This window comes from Magnolia sinica, chromosome 9 (genome assembly GCF_029962835.1).
Source record: "Magnolia sinica isolate HGM2019 chromosome 9, MsV1, whole genome shotgun sequence".
Taxonomy (NCBI): Eukaryota; Viridiplantae; Streptophyta; class Magnoliopsida; order Magnoliales; family Magnoliaceae; genus Magnolia; species Magnolia sinica.
This window is the reverse complement of record NC_080581.1, coordinates 71,151,240-71,179,161: the sequence shown is the minus strand read 5'-3', so window position 1 is coordinate 71,179,161 and position 27,922 is coordinate 71,151,240. Positions and strand designations below refer to the sequence as shown.

The 27,922-nt window shown below is 39.0% G+C and overlaps 1 long non-coding RNA gene across 1 annotated transcript; it reads left to right on the top strand.

The window, feature by feature from the left end:
- The first annotated feature begins 15,650 nt into the window (after positions 1–15,650).
- On the top strand, positions 15,651–16,910 carry LOC131256438 (uncharacterized). Its single transcript, XR_009176818.1, has 3 exons — positions 15,651–16,224; positions 16,318–16,378; positions 16,484–16,910. It is a non-coding gene; the product is annotated as an uncharacterized LOC131256438 (long non-coding RNA).
- Positions 16,911–27,922: the final 11,012 nt, after the last annotated feature.

Genomic DNA, 27,922 nt, shown 5'->3' with positions numbered 1-27,922 from the left:
ACTACATATTCCTACAATCTTGAAATCGAATTTGTTGAATTACATAGAATATGGCTACAATAACAGTAAATGCTTCTGTTGAGTTAGCCAAAATCGAACCATTCGCTGGACAATGGTTTAAACAGTGAAAACAGAAACTGATGTTCGCATTGACCACCCTTAAAGTTTCATACATACTATCTAAATCATTTATTAGAGATCCAGCAAATCAAACCGAAGTAGCAGATGAAAATAATTGTAAAAATTATATTCTAAACTCTTTGTCCAACGAACTATATAACGTGTATGCTTCTTATGAATCTGCTAAAGACATATGGACTGCTTTAGAAAAGAAGTACATATTGGAAGATGCAGGTGCTAAGAAACATGCAATTGCTAATTTCCTTCATTATGAAATGACAGATGATATACCTATCATAAATCCGATTCATGATTTGTAAAATCTAGTTCACGAACTGTCAATTGAAGCAATTAAGTTGGATGAAGTGTTTCTATCAAGAGTGCTAATAGAAAAGTTACCGTTCTCTTAGAAAGAATATAAGAATAGAATGAAACATAAAAAGAGCAGTATTTCTTTGGAAACTACTATCGTACATATATGAATAGAAGAGGCTAATAGAATTAGGGACCAAAAAGAAAATAGAAATGAGATAGATTCAAAGGCAAATCTTGTGGAATCAAGTTGGGAAAATAATAAGAAAAATGGTAAATGTGATAACTGTGGCAAACCTGAACATTATGCAAATGAATGCAGGCTCAAAAAGAAGAATGCAAACAATAAATTTAAGAAAAAGGAAATTGCTACAACTATGGAAAGCCTAGGCATCACATTAAAATATGCAGGCTTAAGAAAAACAAAGATAAGCCGCTGGCTAATTTTACAGAAACAGGTAATGAGTCTGACATGGTAGTAGCTATGGTGTCAGAAATCTTTCTTGTAAACAACTTGAAGTTGATATTAGACATTGGTACAATTAGGCATGTGTGTAAGGATCGTAGCATGTTTACCTCCTACCAAGTATCAAGAGATGATGAACAGGTGTTCATGGGTAATGCTAGAACATCTCCAGTTGTAGGGAAAAGGAAAGTACTTCTGAAACTCACTTGGAAAGACTCTGATGTCAAATGATGTCATACATGTGCCCGACATTAGAAGAAACTTAGTCTCTAGTTTGCTTCTCAATAAGGCCGGTGTCAAGTTAGTATTTGGTTCAAATAAGCTTGTAATGACCAAGAATGAAACTTTTGTTGGTAAATGATACTGTAATGATGGTTTATTCATTGTAAATGTATTCAATAATAATAATAAGAAGACATCCAGTTCTGTTTATATCATTGAACATTTTTATCTATGACATAGTAGATTAGGTCATATGAATGTAGTATCTTTGAAGAAAATTAAAAGATTAGGTTTACTACCTAATATATCTAATGAGGAATTCAATAAATGTGAAACATGTGTAGAATCAAAATTCTTTAAAAAATATTTTAAACGAATAAAAAGAACATTTGTTTTATTAAAGTTGATACACGGTGACTTAGGTGATTTTAGAAATCACTTCTATAGTTGGAAAAAGATATTATATAACTTTTGTAGATGACAACTCTAGGTTCACTAAAGTTTATCTGTTAAGGAACAAAGATGAAGCTTTAGATGCTTTTTCTAAATATAAAATTGAAGTTGAAAATCAGTTAAATATAAAAATTAAAAGACTTAGAACAGATAGAGGAGGTGAATATGAATTTTCTCAATTTAGTGAATTATGTGAAAATAGTGAAATAGTTCATGAAACTACAACTCCTTATACACCAGAACAAAACGGAATATTAGAACGTAAGAATAGAACTCTAAAGGAGATGATGAATGCTATGTTAAATAGTTCAGGCTTACCCTCAAATATGTGGGGTGAAGCAATTCTGTTTGCTTATTATATCCTAAATAGAATTCCTTCTAAATCTTATGAACAAACACCTTATGAACTTTGGAAGAATCATATTTCTAGTTATAAATATATTAAAGTGTGAGGGTGTCTTGCTAAAGTAAGATTGCCTGAAACTAAGAAAAGAAAGTCAGGCCCTAAAACGACCGATTGTGTATTTATAGGTTACGCACAAAACAGTGCAGCCTACAGGTTTCTAGTTTTAAAAACTAAGAATAATATTCTATATCTTAATACAATTATAGAAGCTAGGGATGTAAAATTCTTTGAGAACGTATTCCCTATGAATCTAAATCTATAGGAATAGAGGAAGTCAATGAATCAGATATCACGTTTATTAGTAAAATGCTTATGAAAAAGTAGTAGAAGAGATACAACTAAGAAAAAGTACTAGGGTTAGAAGAGAAACTAACCTAGGAGAAGGTTTTTTCATATTCTTAGTAGAAGATGATCCTACAACCTATACAGAAGTAATTAACTCTCTAGGTGCAACCTTTTGGAATGAAGCAATAAATGATGAGTTAGAATCTATAATATCTAATAACACTTGAGAACTTTTAGATATACCACCTGGAAACAAATTAATAGGATGTAAATGGGTGTTTAAAAAGAAATTAAAAATAGATGAAACTATTGATAAATTTAAGACTAGATTAGTAGCAAAATGCTTTAAATAAAATGAATGAATAGATTACTTTTGTGAGACCCGTATCTTAGCTTGTACCGTTCCGTATGCTTCTACGATCCTCCCAGTCGAATTTCGACGATCCACGATTTGTTATCGGTATTTGCGCGTGATCTTGAGTCGTGTCCCGTATATCAGAGTCAGCTCAATCCGAAACTTGTATCCTAGCGACCGCATCATTGCCGTGATTCCAACGCCGCAACTCACGCACCGATCTGATACTCGGGTTAGGAGATGTGGGCCCACGTTCATTCCGAAGAAACACCGCGCATTGTGAATTCTGAGAAAATCTCTATAACATATCCCATCAATCAATCAAAGTACACATTTTATCACAAGTACAAGTTAAGTACAAGTAATCCATCTCTGTTCCTTTTCCCAAAGTCAACTCTCCCTCTCTCCACCCATCCCTTCCTTACACCATCATACCTCACACCCCATCCCTCTCTCTCTCTACATCACCCTCTCTCATCTCTCTCTCATTGATTCATTTCAAGCTAACCCCATGAAAATCTAATGTCCAAGGGAGAGGAGAGAACTAGGTGTGGCCCACCTCCTAACCACCCAATCCCACCATCCAAAGATCATCTCCACCGTTGAAATGCATCCCTCGGAGCTCTAGGATGCGTTGATGGAAGAAGAAGTCTAAGAAGATCAAAGGTGGGTGCTTTATAGGCTAGATTTTCATGTTTTGATAATGGGCCAAGTGAGGCCTACCGATTGATGGTATGGATCTCACTTTGGACCCTAGATGTGGCCGATGGCCCACTATGATTCACATGATCATTTCATGATGTAGCCATTCTCCATGGACCCCATCATGATGTTTACTTTCTAGTTTGATAAGGGTCATTTAGACCTTGGTGGAGGAGTAATCTCCACCGTTTATTTTTGATTTGGTGGGCCCACATGTATTGGGACCCACTTGATGTACGATTGAATACATGGAAGGGAGGGCCCATAGTGTTGGGGTCCATCCATCATCACGCGTCTCTCTCTCTCTCTCTCCTTCCTTTATTTTGTGGCCCATTGAATAAGTGTATGTGGTGTCCAAACCGTCCATCAAATGGACCCTATGGCCGTCCAAACCATGTGGGCCCTACCTTATGGTGATGGGAAAACATAAATATTAGATTGATACAAATCAAGTGGGCCACGTTCACGTGGGACCCATCTTGATGAAATGTATACCCACGCCGTTCGACGCTGGACGTTGTGAAGAGTGAACAGACAGTGAGGTGTACTCACTTCATAAACCAGTTTGATTTTAAGGCTTTTGGGTGCGCCACTTATGTAGGCTTCACCTTGATGTATGAACCCAATCCACGCCGTCCATTCCATTTCCCAGCTCATTTTCGACGTTAAGCTGAAAAATGAACCCAATCCGATTATCCGGGGGGCCATACAATAAAAACAGTATTTTCTACCGTTGAAATCTACCCTGATGTTTTTATACACCAAAATACATCGATTATTGGGCTTGATGGGTCTGTCTTGAGTCGTAGAGTGCAATGGCTGGGCTGGATTCACCTGATGTGGGCCCTACCTACGAAAAACCTCAAAAATACGTGTTTAAAAAAATAATTAAAACAGCAGCAGCAGCAGACGCTGCTGCCACTGACAAACAAGGACGCCCAACAGCGTCCTGCTGCGTGGGCGCTGGAAGCAGGGGGTCTAATCGTGGACCCCACCGTGATGTGTATCGTCATCAAGACCGTGCATTTGGGTGGGCCCCTTAGGGCAGTGGGCCAGTCCTAAAATCAGCCATATTCGAAGCTCAGGTGGCCCACATGACAGGGAAACAATGTGATTGAACGTCTGCCATTGAAACCCTTTTCGGGTAACAAAAGTTTTGGATCAATATGCAATTTATTTTTCCTCTTCATCCGGGTCTGCGTGACCTTACCAACAGATTGGGTGGAAAATGAACGTTATGGTGGGCCCCACGTGGGACCCACTGATGTATGTATTGTATTCACACCCCTTTCATTGGTGTGAACCCCCACCATAAGGTATATGCTTTATTCATGCTGTCCATCCTTATGGGACCCACCATGATGCATGTGTTGCATCCAAACCGTCCACCATTTGGCAAGCTTGTCTTAAGGCTGGAGGCTAAAAATAAGATAGATATAGTATCAAGTGGACCACACTGCCAAAATAGTGGAAATGAATGCCCACCATTGAAAACCCTTTTGGGTTATAGAAGTTTTGAATTAATATGATATTTGTTTCTCCCCCCTGTCCAGGTCTTTGTGACCCTGGGAATAGTCTGGACAGGAAAATAAATACTATGGTGGGCCCACTGGAAATTCCACCTTGGAAATTATTATTACCACTACCAATTGTGGTATGGTCTAGCTGATCCTCTGGATATGATTCATATTTTTTTAAGCCCTTTAATGATTTCTAATAATGGTTGAATGGTTTTGGAATTGGCCCACTTGATTCGGCCCATTTATATCGACCCATTTGATAGGCCCAATTGATTCGGCCCATTGGTACCAGCCCAAATGATTCGGCTCATTGGTACTGGCCTAATTGATTCGGTCCATTTGTACCAGCCCAATTGATTTGGCCCATTTGATCGGCCCATTTGATTCGGCCCATTTGTACTGGGCCAATTGATTCGGCCCATTTGTACCAACCCAATTGATTCGGCCCATCTGCACCGGCCCATTTGACTCAGCCCATTTGATCGTCCCAATTGATTTGACCCATTGGTACCGACCCATTTGATTCGACTATTCGACTCGACTTATTCGACCTGGCCCATTTGACTCGGCCTATTCGACTCGGCCCATTCAACTCGACCCATCTGATTGGCCCATTTGATATAACCCATTTAATGATTGGCCCATTGGTGCGGCCCAAGTAGTGTGACCCACTCGATGTTTATGAGGCCCATTGGTGCAACCCGTTGATGCGGCCCACTTAATGTATATGAGGCCCGATGTGATGTATTTATGGCCCATGTGCCAAGGCTCATTGTGATGTATGTGTGTCCCATGAGTGAGGCCCATAAGTGATGTATATTGGGCCATTATGTGAGGCCATGGGCCTACTATATATTATATTTGGCTCTATGTGGGCCACTCCTTGAGAGCAATGTTGGTTAAATGGCTACATTGATGGGCAATGATGGTTTAATGTCCACGTTGTGACCTTCCCTTAGGCCTTGTTCGGCCCATTCTCATCGAGGCTGATTATCGATTCCAATTCCGATTATCAGGCCGATTATCGATCGATTCCAATTGTTGTGGCCGTTTGCCGATTCTGATTATCGAGGCCGACTCGATTGTCGAGGCCGGATATCGAGGCCGATTGCCGAGGGCCATTGTGATGTACATGCAGCCCATATTTGAGGCCCATTCTGATTAACATTCGGCCTCGACTTGATGTATTTGAGGCCCATATAATGTATGTGAGGCTTATGTGATGAGGCCCATTATGGTGCATTTGAGGGCCAGGCGATGGAGCCCATTGCATTGTATATTAGGCCCATGTGAGAGGCCCATTGTGATGTATATTAAACTCTTGAGTGAGGCCCATGGTGTTGTATATTAGGCCCTTGTGTGAGGTCATGGGTCCACTATATGTTAGGCTCTATGTGGGCCATTCCTTGGGGGCAATGTTGGTTAAATGTCCACATTGTCAATGCCAGTTATTAATACCGATTATGAGTATGTAATAGCACAACATCATGATACATGCCCATACGCATCATCTGTATGTTTGTTATGAGATATGGTTGACCATTGCATATGTCATTAGACGGGTTATTATGAGACTCCCTGATAGGTGGAGATTGTCTCACATGAGCGCATAGTATGCGCAGGATTGTATGACTCATGTATCTTGTATTGTGTGTTATGATTACTGTACGCCCTAGCAACATCAGGACCGTAGCCTCCACAGGCATGTCGTTGATAGCTAGATGGGACACCAAAAATGTTTGGTTCGAGCATCTGGGCACTTTGGATGTCCGTGGGTGAAAGTCCCTAAACCTCCATGGCTAAGAGACGCCCCAACGTCGACACCGAGTGGATACATGAGCGCCCGAGTGCCGAATACCAGGAGGCCGCGTCTCCCACCGTGTCGTGGTCGGTTGGGAGGGGGTGTGGCCTTATCCGCCCGAGAGTAGGGGGCATAGTTAGGCTGAGTTTGACCAGCTCGTGAATGGGTCCGCTATCAATGTGTCAGGTAGATATTAGCTCACTACTGGTCAGGTGGATAGTGAAGTCTCTTCCACTTGCATGGTTACGCGTCAGTGTGCGGCGATTTGCATATAGAGTGTACTAGACCCCAGTGATGATCTCATAGATGTATAGTACAGATTTGTAGAGTAGGCGTTACATATTCATTCATTCACTATCCACTCGAGCTGGTGGTGCGTAACTATTTGTTATATGTGCCTTCACAATGGCCAGAATTTCGGTTGGGGTGCGCGACTAACCTGAGATCAGGAGTTTACCACATTGAGTCTGACTATCCAAATTAGGTATGAGACTGGTTTAGATAGAAATCCCTTGTAGCGGATCCCATAGCCTGCGATACTACGTACTATTATCCTGACTTTACACTCCCTCATGGTCATCCCATTCGCACCGCATAATGCATTACATCCGTGACATATGGTATTTTGGGTTACTGTGTTTCTGCATTTATATGGTCTAGATACGGCTGACGGTATTTGTGAACACATCAGGAATTGTATATTACATTGCATCCTCGGCATCTGGTATTTGGCTCTGTATGGATCCTTATTTGTATAGCTGATCTGTATTACGTACTCTGAAATTGTATGACTTATGGATTTGTCAGTATTTTCGTTTATTCTGATATCGTATGATTCATGATCTTGCCAGTGTTTTTGATATTGTATGATTATGGCACTGTATTGAATACTTAGCACTTACCTTATACACACATGTACACTACCCTCTAAGCTTTTTATAAGCTTATGCACGATAGATGCGTGCAAGTGATGTTAGGTTGTAGCAGTGTGGAGTTTGGAGCATATAGCTGACTTCTAGAGCTTTGATTTTGACATATGTATTTCCCTTTCAACATTGTATTCAAATATTATATTAGTGGATATGTGATGGTGATATTACCTTTGTGATTTGGGTAAACTTATGGTTTGCTTCTTACGAGATAAATGTATTTTGGAAAATCCTCCTTGTAAGATCCCAGGATCGGAACCTGGCATATGGGCGCTGGGAGCCGAGAATGGAGTACTACGGAGGCTATCGGTACCGGATTCGGCGATTGGGATTTCTGTGAATCCGGCATGACAACTTTGATACATATTCCCCGTAACTAGAATTACAACTATCAGACTCTTAATAGCAATAGCCTCCATATATAAACTAATGGTACACTATATGGATGTTAAGATAACTTTCTTAAATGGAGACTTAGAAGAAGAAATATATATGGAGCAACCTGAGGGTTATAAGATATCAGGTAAAATAAAGTATGTAGACTAATTAAATCACTACATGGTTTAAAACAGACTCCTAAATAATGGCATGAAAAATCTGATGGTGTTTTAGAATCAAATGGTTATCATATAAATGATTCAGATAGATGTGTATATAGTAAAATTTATGGAAATGATTATGTTATTATATGCCTTTATTTTGATAACATATTTATTTTTAGAACTAATATTAAATTAGTTAATGCAACTAAGAAATTCTTGTCATCTAAGTTTGACATGAAAGACTTAGGAGAGACTAGTATAATCTTGGGTATTGAAGTAACCAGGAAAGATGATGTTATTATATTATCACAATCTCATTGCATTGAGAAGATATTAAGAAAGTTTAACCATTTTGATTGTTTACCTGTCAGTGCTCCTTATGATTATAATGTGACTCTCATGAAGAATACAAAAAATAGTGTGTTTCAATTGGAGTATTACAGAATAATTAGTAGCCTCATGTATCTAACAAATTGCACTAGATCAGACATAACTTTTGTAGTAGGAAGGCTAAGTAGATATACACATAACCCTGGAAAAGAGTATTAGAATACCTTGTCTAGGATTTTGAGATATCTAAAAGGTAGTATGGCCTATGGTTTATATTATAATGGTTATTCCCCTGTATTGAAAGGATACAGTGATGCTAACTAGATCAATGATTCAGATGAGACAAAATCCACTAGTGGATATGTCTTCATTTTGGGTGGAGGAGCAGTCTCTTGGAAGTCTACTAAGCAGACATATATCACTCAGTCGACTATGGAATCTGAGTTTATTGCCTTAGAAAAGGCTGGATCAGAAGCCGAGTGACTTAGAAATCTCTTAGCTGATATATCATTGTGGCCAAAGCCTGTATCGGCCATGTCTATTCATTGTGACTATCAAGCAGCTATAACAAAAGTAGATAGTAAAATATATAATGGAAAGAGTAGGCATATTAGACTCAGACACAACATAGTGAAACACATGTTGCGTGATGGAGTCATATCTATTGACTTTGTGAGGTCAGAAAAGAATCTGACAGATCCTCTGACCAAAGGACTATCTAAAAGATTAGTCAATGATACATCAAAGGGAATGGGGCTAAGCCTAATATATGAGCTGCCAGTGTCGGCAACCCAACTTATACAAGTGGAGATCGTATGAGATAAGTTTAATGGATAAACAACAAGACACGAGGTAGACGATTGCACTGAGTATACAAGCCCCTTCTATGGTGTTCAGTGCGAGCAGCAACGCAGAAGGATGAGTTTTTAGAACTCTTAATGGATCCATAGCCATATATTTGGTGGTATATACAGGTGCTGCATACACTTGATAGAATTCACCTATATGAGTGTGGAAGTAGAGGTCGCTTCCTATGAAAATCTAGCCGAATTCTCTAAAGCACTCATAAAATCCAAGTAATGGTGTATGGTCGAAACGCACAGAACCACAGAATCACTTGCAAAGGAAGAGTTGTGTGAGTAACATGTACTTGTGATCTACATTAAAAGGATACAGGTTCAAGACTATGGTGTCACCTGATTCCTGTAGACCTGTCTTGCTTACTCTAATGTCGGGTCAAGTCTATGGTGACACCGACACCATTGCACAACTATTACGCTTTAATCTGAAAGAGTTTTATTTTTAAACATATTGAGGATTGTTGTATTTTGTTTTAAAATAATATTAAAATTTAATTTTTAAATTTTCGGTGGTTTTCCTCCACATTTAAATTTTGGTGTTTTTGAATTGTGGGTTTTGTCCCACATCAGATTTGACAAAGTAAATTCTATTATATATAAGATAGGCCTTTTGTCTTCGGCTTGAATGTGAATTTGGTCCTGAGGGGGCTTATGCCAATAGCTCTAATTTATGTCATTGACCACGCACGCGCGCGCCCCTAGCCGAGCCAAGCCAAGCCATGCCGAGTCCAAGTCCGAGTCCGATCCGTGTGTGCGTGGGTGACACGACGGGATGGGCTGGGCTGGGCGTGGGCGCGGGTGCTATGTGAGTGTACTCATATGGGTGTGTGTGTATGGATACTCGCGGGATTTTATTTACGAAAGTGTACTCGCACTTGCATCTTTTTACTTTAAATCAGAGAGGTGTGTCCGTTTCAGTTGGTCGCATCTGTTGGGTTTAAACCCAATGGACCTAACCCTTTGTAAAGGGTGCTTATGCACCACTTCGGAGTCCATATAAAGACTTCCAATTTATGTTTGAAAAATATATGAAAAATCCTTCTCTTTTATAAAACTCTCTCTGATATTCTGGTTTAAGAATTTTATTGAGTTCATCGCTGAGTCAACTCAGCACTTTCAGGTTAAACTACAAGTGGTTCGAGCCCGCATACAGTGAGTGCACCGCTGGGATCGGGTCATAGTCGTTATATCCTGGAGGTCGATTGCTCTGAAAACTTGTTGTACTTGCAACACTGTCCAAGGGAAGCAAATTCGATTTCAAGCCGAGTGACTCAGTCACGTCTCAACTCAATTCAATAAGTCCTCTTTCTCAAAAATTTTATTTTCATTTTTGGTTCTCGATTTTAATAGTCTATTTAATTCAACTACTTATTCCAATAGCAAATCCCCACTCCCCCTGAATTACGGCTGAGAGAGAGAGAGAGAAGTCAGATCACTGGTCTCGTTTCATGAGGCTCCACTTGCCTTACCTTAACTGAGAATTAACAGAAATCGAAAGGGGATTTACCCAAAACTCCGCTCTAATACCAACTACCATGCGCACAGGTAGAGAGTCTGACATGCATTTGGCTGCTTGATTACTAGTTGCTTAGCATGCTTTTGTCCATTGGGTGTGCATCTGTATGCTTTTGGGGCCTTTTTGTGCTTGGGGTCATGCCAGTTTCCACTAGCCTATTAGTGCAAGCCCGAATGAAAAAAACAAACTATTAGAAGCGACTTAACTCTAAGTAACCTGACATATGCCCCAGCCTTGATCCGAACATGACTGTAGTGAAGTTTGATAGATGGAACGTTTATTTCATCCTAAGTCCTAGTTGATGAAGACTGAGCTTATGTAAAAGGTAAATGGACGTTTGAAAGACTTCTATGCACATGTAGAACATCTGCTGTCACGGATCTGTATTCTCACGAAAGGAAAGGGCAATTGACTGGACCAACTTACAAAAATGAAATGGTCCCTAAGGTGATGGCTTGGAAGCAAGCTACCAGCGCCTATCGGCAAGAACTAGGCATCGGCTTGGTTTGCTTGTTGAGCAAGATGCATTGTGATTTCCTCTTCCATGGTGAAACGATTTTCACTTTTCATAACCAAAATTCAAGAAAGTCGAACATTTTCCAAAGCACCTTATAATTCTTATCTCGAAGAAAAGATACTAATAAAGATCCATCTTTCACTCTATAGCCATCTAACGAAGAGATGCGATCTTCTAAATGTTCCGCTCCTCTCTCTCTCTCTCTCTCTCTCTCTGATTCCACCTAGGACAAACGAACGGGGCAAGAGATTGTTAATTAAGGTAGCGGATCGTAAGCGGGAGTTTGAAAAATGAAGTTGGTAAGTTTCATATGTGTTGCCTATCACTCTTTAAAAAATAAAAATAAAAAATTCATGTCTGGCATGTGAGACCCGTACCAATGTTGGAAACCTAAGTCCCGACTATAACAACGTCATTAGAAACTATCCGATAGAGGAGCATATGTTACAATGCTGCATGGCTATTTAAAGTTTATGTCTCTCAAGATGTACAATACACATCTCTTGCTAGAATCCTGATGCTCAACTGGCTTTACAATATGCTATTTAATATGCCAAAGGCTATCACACTAATGAAGCATCATATGTTGCAGCTTAATTGATGATCCAAATACTCTAAAGACATTGATTAGAATTTTATACATCATACATGTTTTATTATTCAGTACAATGTAACAGTATATATATACATACATACATATATATATATATATAAAATGGGAAAAGGTACTATACGCTCGACCATATAGAACCATCCCATAAGGTCGAGTGTTGTCACCACCTAAGCCGTTGGATGGAAGAGAGATCTTCTACGGTGAGAGATGAAGCATTATACTAATCGAGTATATACTCGGCCCTATAAACAGGGGATTTTACCCCATTCCCCTGTTGAGATCCCCCACATGGCACACCTCTCTCCCTCAATCTCTACGATCGTTGTCCCTCCCTCTCTCTTTCTCCTACATCTCTCTCTCTCCCCTACATCTCTCTCCAGCCACACCCTCCCTCACATACCTCTCTCTATCTCTCTCTCTCCCTCTATCTCTCTTCAGACACGCTCGCCCCCACCTACCCCCCCCCCCCCTCTCTCTCCATGGGCTGAAGGTTGTGTCAGTCCTTCCACAACCAGCCCGGGACCCCACACCGATCTTATTGCTGCCATTCGGGCGGCTGAGGATTTTGGAGCTCAGAGGGTGCGATCTTTCGACATCGGCCGCACGAGGGCTTCTTGAATTGAGGCACACTCTGGAGAAGATCATCTATCACAATTCTACGGTAATTTTCTTTCTCTTGGAATTGATATTCACACCCTACTGATTGATTTGAGTACCTTTTTTTTCATTTTGAGTGTACTCTTTCAAGTCCCATAAAGGTATGCAGATTGTTGGATTCATACAGTGGCTCTCTTTCTGATGATTCTTTTGCCATTTTACCTATAAGGAAATATACAGTGCTTGATATGGCAATCAGTGTTGGTGGGACCCACCTTTCAGTTATTTAAATTTCTGCGCCTTGATTTCTATGAACAATCGACCATAATGCTATTCTGTCAAAGAATTCTGGCCCTCCAATTTGTGGGCTTTATCCTGTTCCTATAGGGGATAATTTGCTGGCCAATAATAAGATGGGTAGGATTTTCTGGTGGGGCAGTTTAAGCAGCAGTGCCCATTGATGGTGTGCCCACAAAAATTATAGTCTGTATGTGTGAAGTGGGCCTCACTACAAGGGACTCTGCCCTGAACTGGAGCCTTACAACCTGTTCAGCCCGAGCTTTATATATTTTCTGATCTCTTTGAGGCAATATAGATTGGCACACTGAATTTTTATTGATTTTTATTTTTTCTATCTATTTGAAACTGTACAGGCAAAGCCACATTTTTGTTATTAAGGATATTTGTCTACTGTGCCATCTGCAAAATCTCCCCCATTAGGAAATCTTACTAACATGATTGGACAGTTTTCTTTGGTTAAATGTGGATGGATGGACAAATCATCTATTTTACAGGTCACCAATCTGATTGCTAATATCTTCAAATGGAGGAGCATTTTGGGGCATAGTCAATCCACAATGGGGCTATAAGATGAACACACTGGGTCACTAAAAGTTGGACCCCACTTCCGCATTTTCTGTGTTGAGCACAGAAAAAAAAGAGGCCATTTTGTTTAGCGAAACATCATAGAAAATGTGTGCATAGTGGATTGGTTTTATTACCTATTTGGTTCATTATATGTCTAAACTACAACCTACACCTTGGATTAATTTGCATGCATATACCCAATTTATAAATTTATGTGTATCATCCATCACACTCCACAATCAACCATGTGCTAAAAGTCTCCCATATCTAGGTAGGTCCACCATATGGAAAATTTTGCTTGCTAGGTCTACTCAATATGATCCATTAGATTATGCTAAAGGTTGTTATTGGTATTATTTTTTTATTTTACTTTTTTTTCATTTATAAATAATAATTTTTGTGCCCTTATGTTTATTTCATAGATTTTGGTTAAACGCCAGAGTTTACTTTGAACTTGTGGTTGGGGAAATGGAATCACAACCTGATGCAGGTGTAGAGAATGAAATTGGGCCCCCTATTGGTTCATGTAGTACTGATAATGTTATATGCGATAATCAATTTGGCGATGAACACCAAACAAACCATAATGGAGAAACAATCTCACAAACATATGAATTCATTCCAGAAGCACCTAAAGAATTGAAACCAATAGTTGGTATTGTGTTCATTTCTGAAAATGTTGCATATGATTTCTACAATGAGTATGCCAGATGGTGTGGATTTAGCATACCAAAAGGTTCTACACAGAACAGTATGAAAACAGGTGAAACAATTATGCAAAGTTTTATATATTCTAAGGAAGGGTATCGACATCGCAAGCATATTGAAGCAACAGATCGTAAGAAGATACTAAGAGCTATGATAAGATGCAAATGCAAGGCAAAGATTATAATTCACAAGAACGAATAAGATAGATGGGAAGTTAGGACATTTGTGGAAGCACATAGTCACAATTTAATGAGCCCAAGCAAGGTTCATTGTTTACGATCACATCGGCATTTTATAGATTCTTATAAGGTTATCATGGATAAAATGAGAAAAGCAGGTATTGGTCCAGCTAAAGTGTTAATTTTTTTTTACAAATGAAGCTGAAGGGCGTGAGAAAATGGGTTTTATTGATGAAGATGCAAATAATACTCTTAAAATTCAAAGGCGTGACAAACATGGAAAAAGTGCTCAAGAGTTGCTTCTTTACTTTCAAAAGAAGCACAGGAATGATGATAATTTTACTTATGCAATCCAGATTGATAATTAATGTAGATTGACATTTTATTTTTGGGCAGATAATATTTTGAAAATAGACTATGAAGCTTTTGGTGACGTTGTATGTTTTGACACAACATATAAGACAAATGAATTTGATATGCCTTTTGGTCCATTCGTCAAATTCAACCACCATAAGCAATCTATCTTATTCGGTGCTGGGCTTATGTTTGGTGAAACCATTGAAGATTTCAAATGGTTATTTCAAGCATGGTTACAAGCTATGGGTGGGAAGCCTCCGAAGGCCATAATCACAGATCAGGATCCAGCAATTGCTGCTGCAATAGTGAGTGTATTGTCGAATACTGAGCATAGGTGTTGCATGTGGCACATTGTTCAGAAGCTTTCAGAGAAGTTAGATAAAGTTATTAATGAGAACCCATCCTTCAACATTGATTAGAGAAATTGTATATATATATGCGATGAGGAAACTAAATTTGATGCATTATGGTCGAAAATGATTGCAAATTATAAACTTCAAGAAAATAAATGGCTACAAGATTTGTACATGATACGTAAAATGTAGATTCCAGCTTATGTGTAGAACACATTTTATGAAGGGATGTTAACGATACAAGGAAGTGAAGGCATGAATGCCTTCTTTGATTATTTTGTAGGTCATAGGTCAACGTTATTAGAATTTGCAGAAGGATATGATCGCGCTTTACAAAAACGTCGGCATAATGAGTTGAAAGCAGATTGTAATACTTTATATAGTACACCTGTAGCAATAATCTTGATCGATATTGAAACGGAGATGGCAAAAATTTATACAAGAGAAGTATTTTATGACTTTCAAGTTAAGGTGAAGGAAAGTGCTTTACTTGTTAATAAATTGGTGGAAAGGGAAGGACAATTAAGTAAATATAATATATTCGACTGTAGAAGGAATGATAAAATGTATACAATGATTTGGAACCAAATGTGAAAGAAATCCATAGAAGTGACTCAACTCCTCTATCTTCAAACGTTGATGAGTTAACAATCTTCAAATGCAATGAAATATCTCATATGATGAACTATTTAATAAATGAAGGAACGAAGACTCCAGAAATAATGGAACTTGTGTTGTCAGCTTTACGAGATTTGGTTGCCAATGTTCGTAAAAAATATAGAGTCGAAGAAGAAACCAGTATTGGTAATAATATTGAGGGTGGTGAAAGCAATATATTTGTCAATGCACATTCTAAGAACTCCTACGTAGTACTTGATCTGATGGTTGTTAATACTAAAGACCGAACGAGTAAAAGATTTAAATCTGGCAAAGAGGAGAAAAGTAAGTTATGTCGTGGGTGTAAAAAGTGGGTTATGGGCATGATAAATGAAATTGTCCTATATATAACCAACTTGATAATGCATCTAGATAAGCCAGGTATATATATTTTTTCTTGTATTTTTATTTGATTTCTTACATGCATTGTATTCTTTTAATCTATATTCATTATTCACACGGTTTTTGCACTAATGTTCAAAGAGGAAAGGGAAAAGCAGTTGGTAGGCCAAGAGTAAAGATTATAGGACAGGGTCGTGGTAGGATGTTTAATCAAGGTATTAATAAAACAACTATTAATATCATTTGATAAATGAATGCTTAATATATACTTTTGATTTTAAAGTACTTATATAATCTCACATGATTAGATTGATCAGTTCCAAAGGCACGATTTGTTAAATATCTACAAGCTTGCGCTATCGGATATATGTATGAGTTCTATCCCTTTTATTTAAATAAATTTATGTATACATACTTTCGATTTTAAGTTTCAATGTTTGAATAACTGATTTTTTTTTGTGGTTCTGTATGCAGGAATAAATTAAAATTGTTTGCTAAAAACATACCTATTGTAGATCATGGAGTTGTTGAAGCATCCACTTGTTAGTAAGTTCGATGACGTGGATTGATTTCATTTTCATAGCAATAATGTGCATTTTTCATTTTTTTTCCTAAAAGAATGCTAAATTCATTTTACTTATGATTTTTTTCCTAAATGAATGCTATGTTCATTTCATGGCAATAATGTGCAAATTTTCTAAAGCTACTTATTTACTATAAATGCCGGATTGTTTGTTGTGCATCTCTTTGTTCTTGCTGATAATTTGTCCTACATGATGAGTTGAGTGGTCTAGTTTTGGACTAAAATCTACACAGTAAGTCCTACATGGTTCTCAGCTCTATCCCTATGCATGGTAGTTTGGTGTGGATTGCATGTGGAGATTGTGCTTCTGGCTCTATTAAACCTTTGGAATATAATGTGTTAGATTTGGAAAAAAGAAAACTTCCATCTAAAATGGCATCACTTAATCTAGTTTTTCCCTTTAAAAATAATAATAATTAGATAACCTTAAGTTTTCTATCTTTAATAATTTTCTTCCCAAACTGCTAGGATTCTTTCCTCATAGAGAATGGTCGGATCATTAAATGGTGAGTTGCACCTGTATGTGAACTGAGTTATCAATTTCCTAGATGCATCACTGAAACTTTCTTGGTAATATCACCCTAAAAGGCCTGAGTTATCAGCCCAAAAGGCCTGTAGTACTACAACAATCTCATCAATGGACTTTCCGTCCATGGTAATATCACCCTAAAACAACTTGATTCAACATTACAAATGAATTTTGTTTTGCCTCGTTTATAGATTGAAGAATCCTTGGAGGAGCTTGCACCGGCCTGTTGTTTATGCAGACTCAGGTATTTATCATGTTTGTATGTGTGAGTCATTTATCTTTCCACATCTTTAACAATGTTTATGTTATTTGCGTTGTTGACATTCTTTAGAAATACCGTGTGCCAAAATGCGATATTTGGTTTATCAAGTTTTCATGCGATTTTCATTATAATGTGGCAGCAATAGGTAAACGTAATTGAGATACAGTTTTTGTACTTGTTACACTCACAACTGCATTGGATCTTTTCTATAATTCAACCTTTTGAACTTGGTCTGATGATCGAGATTGAAAGATTGCAAGCATAGGCTGTGTTTGGATGCACATTCGAATTGAAAGATTGCAAGCATAGGCACATTTCAAATCTTTCAAAAAAAAAAAGAGAAATTGTTAAAACTTAAGATTTTCTAATATGCATTTTTTTCCTTGCTTTGTCCTGTAATGTGTGAAGTTTCTGTCAAGAGCATAGGATTTATTAGAATGGCTTCCTAGATTCTGCAATCTTAAGCATTTGAAGCTGACTAAGCTCCTACATGTCTTGTTGTGAAACTGCAGTATTATGGCCTGTCTGTGTGGGGGTGAATTCTTTTTTTTTTTTCATTATTCATATGTATTTTTTTGTTATCCATAAGTTGTACCTGTTATACTCATTGTTTCCTATCGTGTAATTTTGCAAATTTTTTTATTCCGCATTTGGGGAAGAGAGAGTTTTTGGTCCCAAACTTAGTATTCAGTAGAGGGTATTGAAGAAAATGATCTGTTAGTTGAGTCTGCCCGCATAGTTTTATAAAAGAGAAAAGGTTATATTATACGATAGGTGAGGCCCATTTCTTTTTTGTGGTGCCCACCCGAATCATTGTACAGTTTTTTGGCAGATTCAACAAAAATACAAGTGGTATGATCCCATCTTTCTTAAAAAAGAAGAAGAAGGAAATCAATCATGATCTCTTTGTTTCCCTTGGTAACTTGGGGCGGCACATAATAACTTCTTTTCTTTTCTTTTTATTACATTTTGTTCATATAGGTCGAATCTAGAATGGATGTGAATTTTGTTTATATAGATTGAATGGGGTGGTTTATGATATGGATTAAATGTGGAAGAATGTGGATTGTTTATGATATGGATTAAATGTGGATGTGAAAGAATGTGAATTATTTTTTAAATGGATTAAATTTGGAAGAATGTGAATTTTTTCTTCTTTTCCTTCTTTTTTTTTTTTTCATATGGGTTGAATTTGGAATGGATGTGAATTTTTTGAATGTGGATTATTTATGTAAATGGGTTGAATGTGTAAGAATTTTGCTGGAATTATTATTTATTGGGCGGTGTCGAAGGCATCTGCTAACGCTACTATTGATGCTACGGTCTTTTAGCTTGGTAAGGAGCTTCATTAGGTGCAGTTTGATTGGCGATTGCCTTTGTTCAAGATTTTAGGCAAGGCCCAGTGATGTGGAAATAGATGATAGGCGAGGGCTGTTTGTTTTGGTTAGTAAGATAACCAACACCAAATCATAATATAATCCATAAACATTACCCAGCTGGGTGGGTGTATCCAAATGGACAGCATGGATGTAAGATTTGGATGGGGCTGATCTCCTGGCTGCAGGTTTTCATGAAGTGCTGCATTTGATGGAGGGGTTGTGAATGTGTTCTTAACACATTGAGATTTGCCAATAAATGTAAAATTCAATTCCTTACCAAGAGGGGTTGTCGTCATTCAATTGGAAAAGTCCAAAGGTTGGATGGTTATAATCTTCCAAAGAGTAGGAGAGCTTTTCCCATTCATAGTCATAACTGTTTGGGATGTAATTTTCTTGAAATTGTTGTTTGATCTTCCTTGCATTCTCTAATTTTTAAGGAAGATGGTTGAAGTACTCTGTGGATTGCAATATATTCATGCAAATACAGAGAAGCTACTTAAAGAGGAAGATGGTCGATGTCCTTGTTGGTTAACCATTGTTTTCCATGCCATGATCAAGCTTGCGCGAGCTGCAACTTTAGATGTGTTATTAATGAAGATAATGGTTTTGTTTTGATGGTGGCATATGAAGGAGAGAGGGTGCATGATTAGTGTGAAAATGAATAATTCAAATCTTGATAATGTATTTCTAAGTATGATGCATTTCGTCATCAATCATCAGATATAACTTTAAATAGACACAACTATTTTGTTCGTAACGTGCTTTTATGAATGAATTAAAATGAATGATTGTATTTGAATGAATCTTTATCTGTATTAGCTTAGATGAATGGCTACGGTCTTGCTACAGACTAAAACTGTATTATTTTTCTTAGCTATGGCTTTTATCCATAGCATTTGACCCTTTTTTTTTTTAGGGTAGTGGTGGGTGTAGTTGTGGTTTCCAATTTTCCTTAGTCATGTATTTCAATTCCTTTCTCATGATGATACCAGGTAACATCAGTATAATTTGGAAACCGTGGCTTTTATTAAAGTGAACCTTCAAATTCTAGTTTTCTTTTCAAATAATATGGTTTTTTTTTAATGTCATTTGGCTTTTCCTTTTTCATTTCTGTTTGGCGGTGGGGGCAGGGTTTGGGGAAGACAAATTGTCCGCATGGAAAGAAACTTTCACCCCAGTATGTAGCTACATTAGTCTATCTCATTTCTTGAAGGGATGGCCTTAAAAATGAGGTTGAAAATCTATCAAAATGGTTAAATATGCTTTTATTAATGTAAATACGGTATCATTTAAATTTATTTTTTGACCATAAAGCTCATGAGATTGGAAAGTATGTGAATCAATCCAAACTGACACGCTAATAGTGGATGGACTTCAAGCGGCATGTTTATTGGGTTAATAGGGATTCATGAAGCAGTTTCTATCTGTAAACTGACAGGCTAATAGGGATTCAGGAAGCAGTTTCTATTTGTAAACTGCTTCCTGAATCCCTGCTCTAAAATATGTTTCTCTCCGGAAATGTGCAATTGATTCGATAGTCATGGACTTCAAGTGGCATGATTATTGGGTTAATGGCTCATTAATTAGGGGCTGCTCTAATTGCTGGGAGAAATGATAGGATAATGGTGATGAAGTTGAATTAGGTGGCCCCCTGATTGAATGTCCCAGATCCGTCACACCATTTTGCACCAAAGCGACGATTTTGCAGGGTGGTACCATTTTCAAAATGTACGAGGCATGAACAAACTTGAGAACTAATAAGTTAAGCAAAATGGAAAGTGAGCCTGATAAGGCCATGATTGCACAACACCTGTAGTGACCATTGTATAATAGATGAAAAGATCATACCATTGAATTTATCACACCACCTGAAATTTTATTAATTGAAAAATATACACATTCATTTGGGTGGGGCTTAAATAAATAAAAATCTAGACCTCATCTATCAAATATGACAATTGAGTTACAACACTGGCACAAGAGACAAACAACATCTAACACAACAAAATTAGCAGCCCATTACATTTCATGCACCACAAACCCATCCCACATTCAGATCCCAAAAAGGTTGATGCAAAAGTAGAGCATTCTGAGTCATTAGGAGACAACCTCTTGCAGTTCTGTGCAAAGAGATGTCTCTTGCAGGTCTATCAAGGCTTGATCCAACAACATCACCCCGTCTAGAAGACTCACCCCACTAGTTTCTGGGGTACATGCCAAGAAGCGTGTGGCAATTATATTGACGAACAAACCTTTCACGTAACATATTTGCCTCCGCAACAAGGGCGGGTGGTAGATTGGCCAAAATAGCATCTGAAGATGTTAAGAGCACCTGAAAATTAAACCATTACAAGCATGAGAAACTAAATAATCATGCATTCTGAAATATGAAGCAAATATTTCAATCAATTGAAGAAAAAAAAAGCACTTGCTAGGAAGCTACCTCTTCCCACAAATTAGCAGAAATGTCACAATTATTGAAATAGTGTCCATTTCAACTGGTTGGCCTTCCAATTCATGTGATTGATGTAGTCTTTGAGTTGTTGTGCCAGCACTTCTGCTCGGATATCTGGGGGGAGGGCAGCAAGGAACTCAGGATCAATGTCTCCCGCAAATTGAGGTGGTTCACTTGATGGCTGGGCCACTTGACTCTGTTGAGCATTATGAACTTCGGCTTGTAACTCCTCCGGAAGAGCATCTAGGAATGTAAGATTAATTGAACCTGAGGCTGTGGCACCATTGATTTGTTGCTCCTCGGCTGGACCACTCTGATCCCCTCCTCGGCCAGGATGTGGCAATATTTCATTAACACTTTGAAACCTAGAGTTAATATCTTTCAAAACAGAACACAACCAGCAGTGACTAAGATGCAATTGCAAGCAGCATCAGTTGAAGTAAGGAAGATACAAAAGTGTATTGGAATTACACCATTATTTAGGGTTCAACCAGCAAAGATTTTATGAATTGTCAATTACCATTGCATTGCATGTTTACTGCTGATTTATATGTGTTATGGATTTCATTACAATACTCTTACTAGGAAGTTGTTGGGATTTCATTGCAGTACCCTCGCTGGTGTGATCAGTAAGAGCAGAGGACTCAAACCCGACCCATTTATCACATGGTTTGGGTATGGGTCGGGCTTGAGTCAGGTCTTGGTTGAATATAGAAGTTACAACTGAGTTTTCACATGAGTAATGTTCCAAATGATCTAATTGCTACTGACTATCAACTAACAATTACTACCCAGATATAGCTAATTTGATCGCATTTGGACCTTGCAATAACCAAGCCAGCCAACCGGCATCGACCTACTATAGGTTCGAATTTGAAGCTTTAAATGATTGTTATAAGACCTTAGATGTGCTCGCCATGTTTTGTTCTCGAGGTTTGATCTGTTACTGTTTCTCATCTTTTATACATTAGTGGAAAGTTTCTATAACTCAAAGCTATGGTTGTTGAAGTGGAAGATTGATCCATTGGATGTGCCCCATATGGTTCGTGATCTGCAATCTGCTGCGACACTTGATTGAAGGCTTGGTGGGCCGCAAACGACGACAACCACATCGACTTTCCTCTAATGCTCAGCAATGGAGCTGAAAATGATTAAAATTAGAGCAAGAAAAGTATTCAGTAGTCCTTTCGACACTAGACAAGCCAAAGCAATGGTGAAAGAAGGACAGTTGCAAGGGATCAGGTTGTGTTTGGATGCACTATCACATTAAATTACAATGAAGGCTAATGAAGCAGAAACAGCCTAATTGTAGTTACCTTCCTCAACATTCATTTTGAGGAACCATGCTCCAAATTGCAATTGCATTACTTTCAAGTTGGATTTGAAAAGAATCTATATGTAATTTGAGGGCTACTTTCTCACCGTAGAGAAAGGGAGAGAGAGATAGAGAGAGATGTATGTGAGGGTGGGCGTGGCTGGAGAGAGAGAGAGATGTAGGAGAGAGAGAAGGGGGGGGGGGGGGAGGGAGGGTGGTCGTAGGGATTGAGGGAGAGAGGTGTGCTGTGTGCAGGAACTCAACAGGGGAATGGGGGAAAATCCCCTGTTTATAGGGCCGAGTATATACTCGGTTAGTATAATGCTTCATCTCTCACCGTAGAAGATCTCTCTTCCATCCAACGACTTAGGTGGTGACAGCGCTCCACCTTATCGGATGGTTCTATACAGTCGAGTGTGTGTGTGTGTGTGTATGAGGTCAAGCTGTGTGGGCCCCACAATGATGCTTGCCGAACATCAACATTGTGAATTTGATGGGTCCTCTTTAAATGTTGGGATATCCCAAAAATCAGCCATATAAGTGTAACGTCTCGGAAAAATCCGTATAAAGACCGAAGTACTACCTCAGGTAGAAATCCCTAAAGACCATATACTGTGGAAATTAGACGAAAATTAATTAAGTACTAAACTAAGTTAATCGGTGGGTTAGCTTGAACCACCATCTATACGAACTGCAAGACCCAAAACTATTAAAATCGCTAACTCAATATTACTTAAAAACCTCGGGGAAATCCCAAAACCTAGTTGCTCTTGGGAGCACATTGAAACTCCGTATCAAACCTGAACCGCGCGTCGAAAGTCCGATTACCACGAAACTATAAGGTTATAACCGCCTTATTGGGCTTGACAACCATCGCGGGAATCGAGCCCAAATAGTATCCAGAAACGCACAACTTGAGCCTGAAGCGAAGTGTGTGAACGCGAATATCTTTAGAAAATGAACTCAAACTTAAGTGAATTGGACCATTCACTTACGGGTGAAATTGAGGACTTCAGACCGTCAATTTCGAACCCAACTACACCCATGGATCAGGGAAATTTTCCTGCACCTATTGGTATACTTTTGGCCCTAATCGAGTAGCGACGACTGTTGATCTGATGCAGGTCCTTCACGGCCAATTAGTTTGTCAGATCGCACCATAAACACAGTCCTGGCATAGATCCATTATCAGGGAACTTGCTCCATGACTTAGGTGAGAAATGGACCTTCTTAAGGGCCCTGTTTGTCAAAAATAGGCACCCTTTGGCTATAACCTAAGTATACCACGGCCCTGGGGCCATGGACATCACTTTTGGGCCTATTTAAAGACCTTAAACTACCCCTCTCTCATTTCATACGAATTTCTCTAACCCTAGGAGAGAAAAGAGAGAAAAGAGGAGAAAAGAGTGAGGAGTAGAGAGAGATCTGTAGATCGTTGCTAGGATTCACTCCCACTACATCACGTATCAAATCGCCACCCCACCATCACTGCACCATCGATTCTAACTTCAATTTGGGTAAGAAATCCTAACCCTAATCTTGTTTTAGGAATCTAAATAGAGGAATCAGTGAAATAGCTAACCTATTTCGATGTTTATGTACCGTTATTCTGTATACAGGGACATAGGATTCGAACCGAGTTCGAAAACGAGGAATCCGACGGAAGGTACAGATTATAAACGTTTAGGTTATGGTTTTCAAGGCTTTCAATGTCAGTAATGATTTATGTCTGACTTAATTGCTGCCATATGATCTTAGTTACGATGTATTCGATAAACTACACATGTGTGTGAACTATGTGAATATATAATACATTCCATGTGTTTGTTGAAATGTTTAAATGAAAGTGAAATCCTGATTTATGCTTGCCATGACTATTAATCTAAAATGCATGTTTGTTGTATCTGTGACAACTCCTTTATGAAAGGATTTGCCATAATATATGTTATAACAAATTTCGTTCACATATGTAGTAATGTGTAGTCTAAGTGTTTGATAAAATGTCTGCATGAGAAATTGATTAATGAATTGCTTTTAATAAGGGTGTTGAGATATGATTCTTAACTACCCTATCCATATTTACAGTTTCCTTCATGTAATGTAAATTGCTACCATGTGATTTATAGATGAAATGCATATGTATATTAACATGTTCAATGTGTTTGATAAAATGCTCAAATGAGAATTATGTTTAAATTGTTCATTAAATGCAGTTATGATTAATATATGTGACTACCTATTGCATTTGAGTATGATTGCGACTACTACGCTCCAGGCAATCGGTAACGGTTCCCGATTGAGTGGCCGAACTAGTTTCGCCACATTGGATACGTTCGGTGAATCCGAGCCGTACGGTAATTGTTGACAGTGGTTAGGCCACATGGAGTGCGTATGTGCTCCATGTCAATTTATTTAGCGCGTGCTCATACCAATCGAACTTGTCAACTAACCCGATTGGCCTATTGTGTGTTTACCATATATGGACGCTATTGTTTGAATTTAAAGTACCGCTTACCAATATAAAGCCCGTTCTAACCATTGTACCAAGATCCGCTAAGACTCATGAGCCGGATATGATGGTGTATGGGACACCGTGGTCGAGCTGTCGGTTACGCTGGGGTGACAAGCCTCCACGAAGTGACCAGTGAGTAACCCAAACTCGTGAGCCGAATATGGTGGTGTATGGGACATCATATTCGAGCTATCGGCCTACGTTCAGATGACGACCCTCCCGTAGTGACCTCGAGTATAAATTAGGCCTACGTTGAAGTGACGAGCCTCCCTGTAGTGACCTCGAGTGTAAACTCTTGAACTTGCTTATCCACTGTTTTCATCAGGGGTGATGCCCTACAACTTGCTTATCATATGTGATTAATTAGGATTGACGACCCTAGATGGATCCTTGCTTGGGTAAATGATAAAAAGGGAGGTACCTTAACTTCCTAAATCTACTACATGAATAAGCCTAATAAATTACTTGGCTAACACGACCATGCATTGTATTCCATGTGCTTTAGCAAGGAAGCGCACTTTTAGGGAGTTTGCCATGCGCGATCATTAGATGAAGTCGCTGAGGGAGTGCAAGCGAGGGCATGCATCATTATAGCATACCATCGATGCATTAACAAGAATAATTAGATTATGTTTGTTGTACTTCTTTATCATTACTACTTGACTGAATTGATAACATGTTAACCTTTGCTTTTTAGTACCACTGAGTTGATCACTCACTCCCACTCTGGGACGGTGTTTTAAAATACTAACCAGACTCTGATTTAGATGCAGGTTACGATAAGGCTTGCGCGACGGAGCCAGATTTCATTGACGAGGAGGAGGAGTTCTCCTACGTTTAGCTCTCTGGAGAGTTCGTGTAGACCTAGAGTTGCGTCGCCGAGATTACAGGGATGTTAGATTAGTTAAACATTTACATTTTGATATTTTGTATATTTTGAAACAAATTATGTATTTATTTAGCCCGGTAGCACGTTCATACTCCGAAGGTTATGAAACACGTATATACTTTATACATTTAGTTCAGTCTTCCGCTTGCTTATTTACATTAACTCTGGAGTATGATATGCTGATTTAGTGTAATCCCACTCATGTTTAATACACTAATATGGACAACATTTAAACATCATTATCTATGTTGCATAAATGATACGTTGGAACTTGGGAGTTGAGCTTTGTTCGATCTCCAATTTTCAGGTCATTACAAGTTAGTATCAAAGCATGATTTGGATTAAACTGGACCCGCGTTATGGTAATATGATGCAAACTAACGTACTTTGACTTAGGAGGGGGCGATAAAATGTAGAAATGGTCGTAGGATCCCAAGTTTCACCAACAGGCGAGAGTGACTGTTGAATATAGCTCGTACGCGAGCGAGACCATGTAAAATGATCTCAATTCCTTCCTAGGCTGTCGAACGATGGGTTTAAGCTATTATTCGATGAATTTCAAACTCGAAACACACCAAAAGGCGTGAATATGTGCGAAATGGGGCGAGAAAACACATCTCACAGGCATAGGAGCCCAAACTGCAAAATATGGTGGGACCCAGGGGGTCCCCCGCATGTTTCCAGCACCCCGGGAGGGGGGTGGCCACCACCCCAAGGCAGCGGCACCGCCCACAGTCTAGGGGACCGGGGCAGCACCGCCCTGACGGTGGCACGCCGCCCTGGTCTCTAGCGGGCCCACGGTTCCGGCGGCCCGTTACCCTCACCCACATGTGTGGGGCCACCCTATTTCACTCCCTTTTGCTTCTTTTTCCCCATTTAATGCTTCTAAACCCTTCAAACCTATAACGACCTTGGAATTTTTTGTGCTAATCTTTCCTTAAGTAGTTGTTTTGGGGTAATTAGCGCTTTACTCGATTGCTTATGAAATCCACATCAATCACTTTAAATTGTATCTGCATGGCTCTAAACGTGTAGATTAGTGAGCGCTACGTTACTCTGAAATCTGGGATCCATCGCTAAATCCAGTTGTTCTGGAAAATTTTTAGAAGATCTGGATCGGACCTAGACCGCGCTTCGAAAGTCCGATGGCGATGATCTTTAGTTGTTGCGGTCATCGAGTTAGGCTTGATCTTCACCTCGAAAATCAAGTCGATCCGATGTTCTAGGTCGATTTGATTGAGTTCGGAGTGAAGAGTGTGAGAACGGTTGGAATTTATTAAGCTTTTATTAAAATCTGAGTCGTGTCGCTTGCGCGACGATTTTAAGCTATCTGACCGTTGGATTCTGACCCAATTTCACCCTCTGATCAGGATAGTTGGCCCAGGCATATCCTAGTGCTTGTGGACCTGATCGAGTTTCCGTGACCTTTGAATTGAGTGTGGTCCGCCACGGCTGATCTGAAGAGCCGGTCGGTATGAAAACTCTGCTTGACCTAGATCCATGGTCAGTGAGCTTAAGTCCGACCTTTCGTGGTTATAGGCCCACCAGAAGTGCTTCGTTGGATCGAGAAAGGCTTACTTTGGTTATAACCTAAGTATACCTTGTCCCTAGAGTTATTTTCATCAAGAATAGGCCTATTTATAGTCCTTAAACCTTAGTCCTCTTTTCCATACGATTTTCTCTAACCCTAGCTTGGAAAGAGAGTGGAAAAGAGAGAGAAAGTGAGAGAGATAAGTTGGTGAATCACCTTGGATTCCTCCTTATTCTTCTTCATCTTTGAACCTTCACTTTGAATCGTTCTTCTGACAGTTCTGAGTTCTTTTGGGGTAAGTTAACCTAACCCTAACCTGTGTTAGAGCTTAGATTAGACTTGGTGTTGTTGTATCTCATTTCCATCTTTGTTCTAGGGTATTCTAACGCCGTTGACGAAGACAACTCGTCTAAATCAGTTCGGTGGTTCTTTCTTCGCTTAAGGTGCGGACTTTAAGT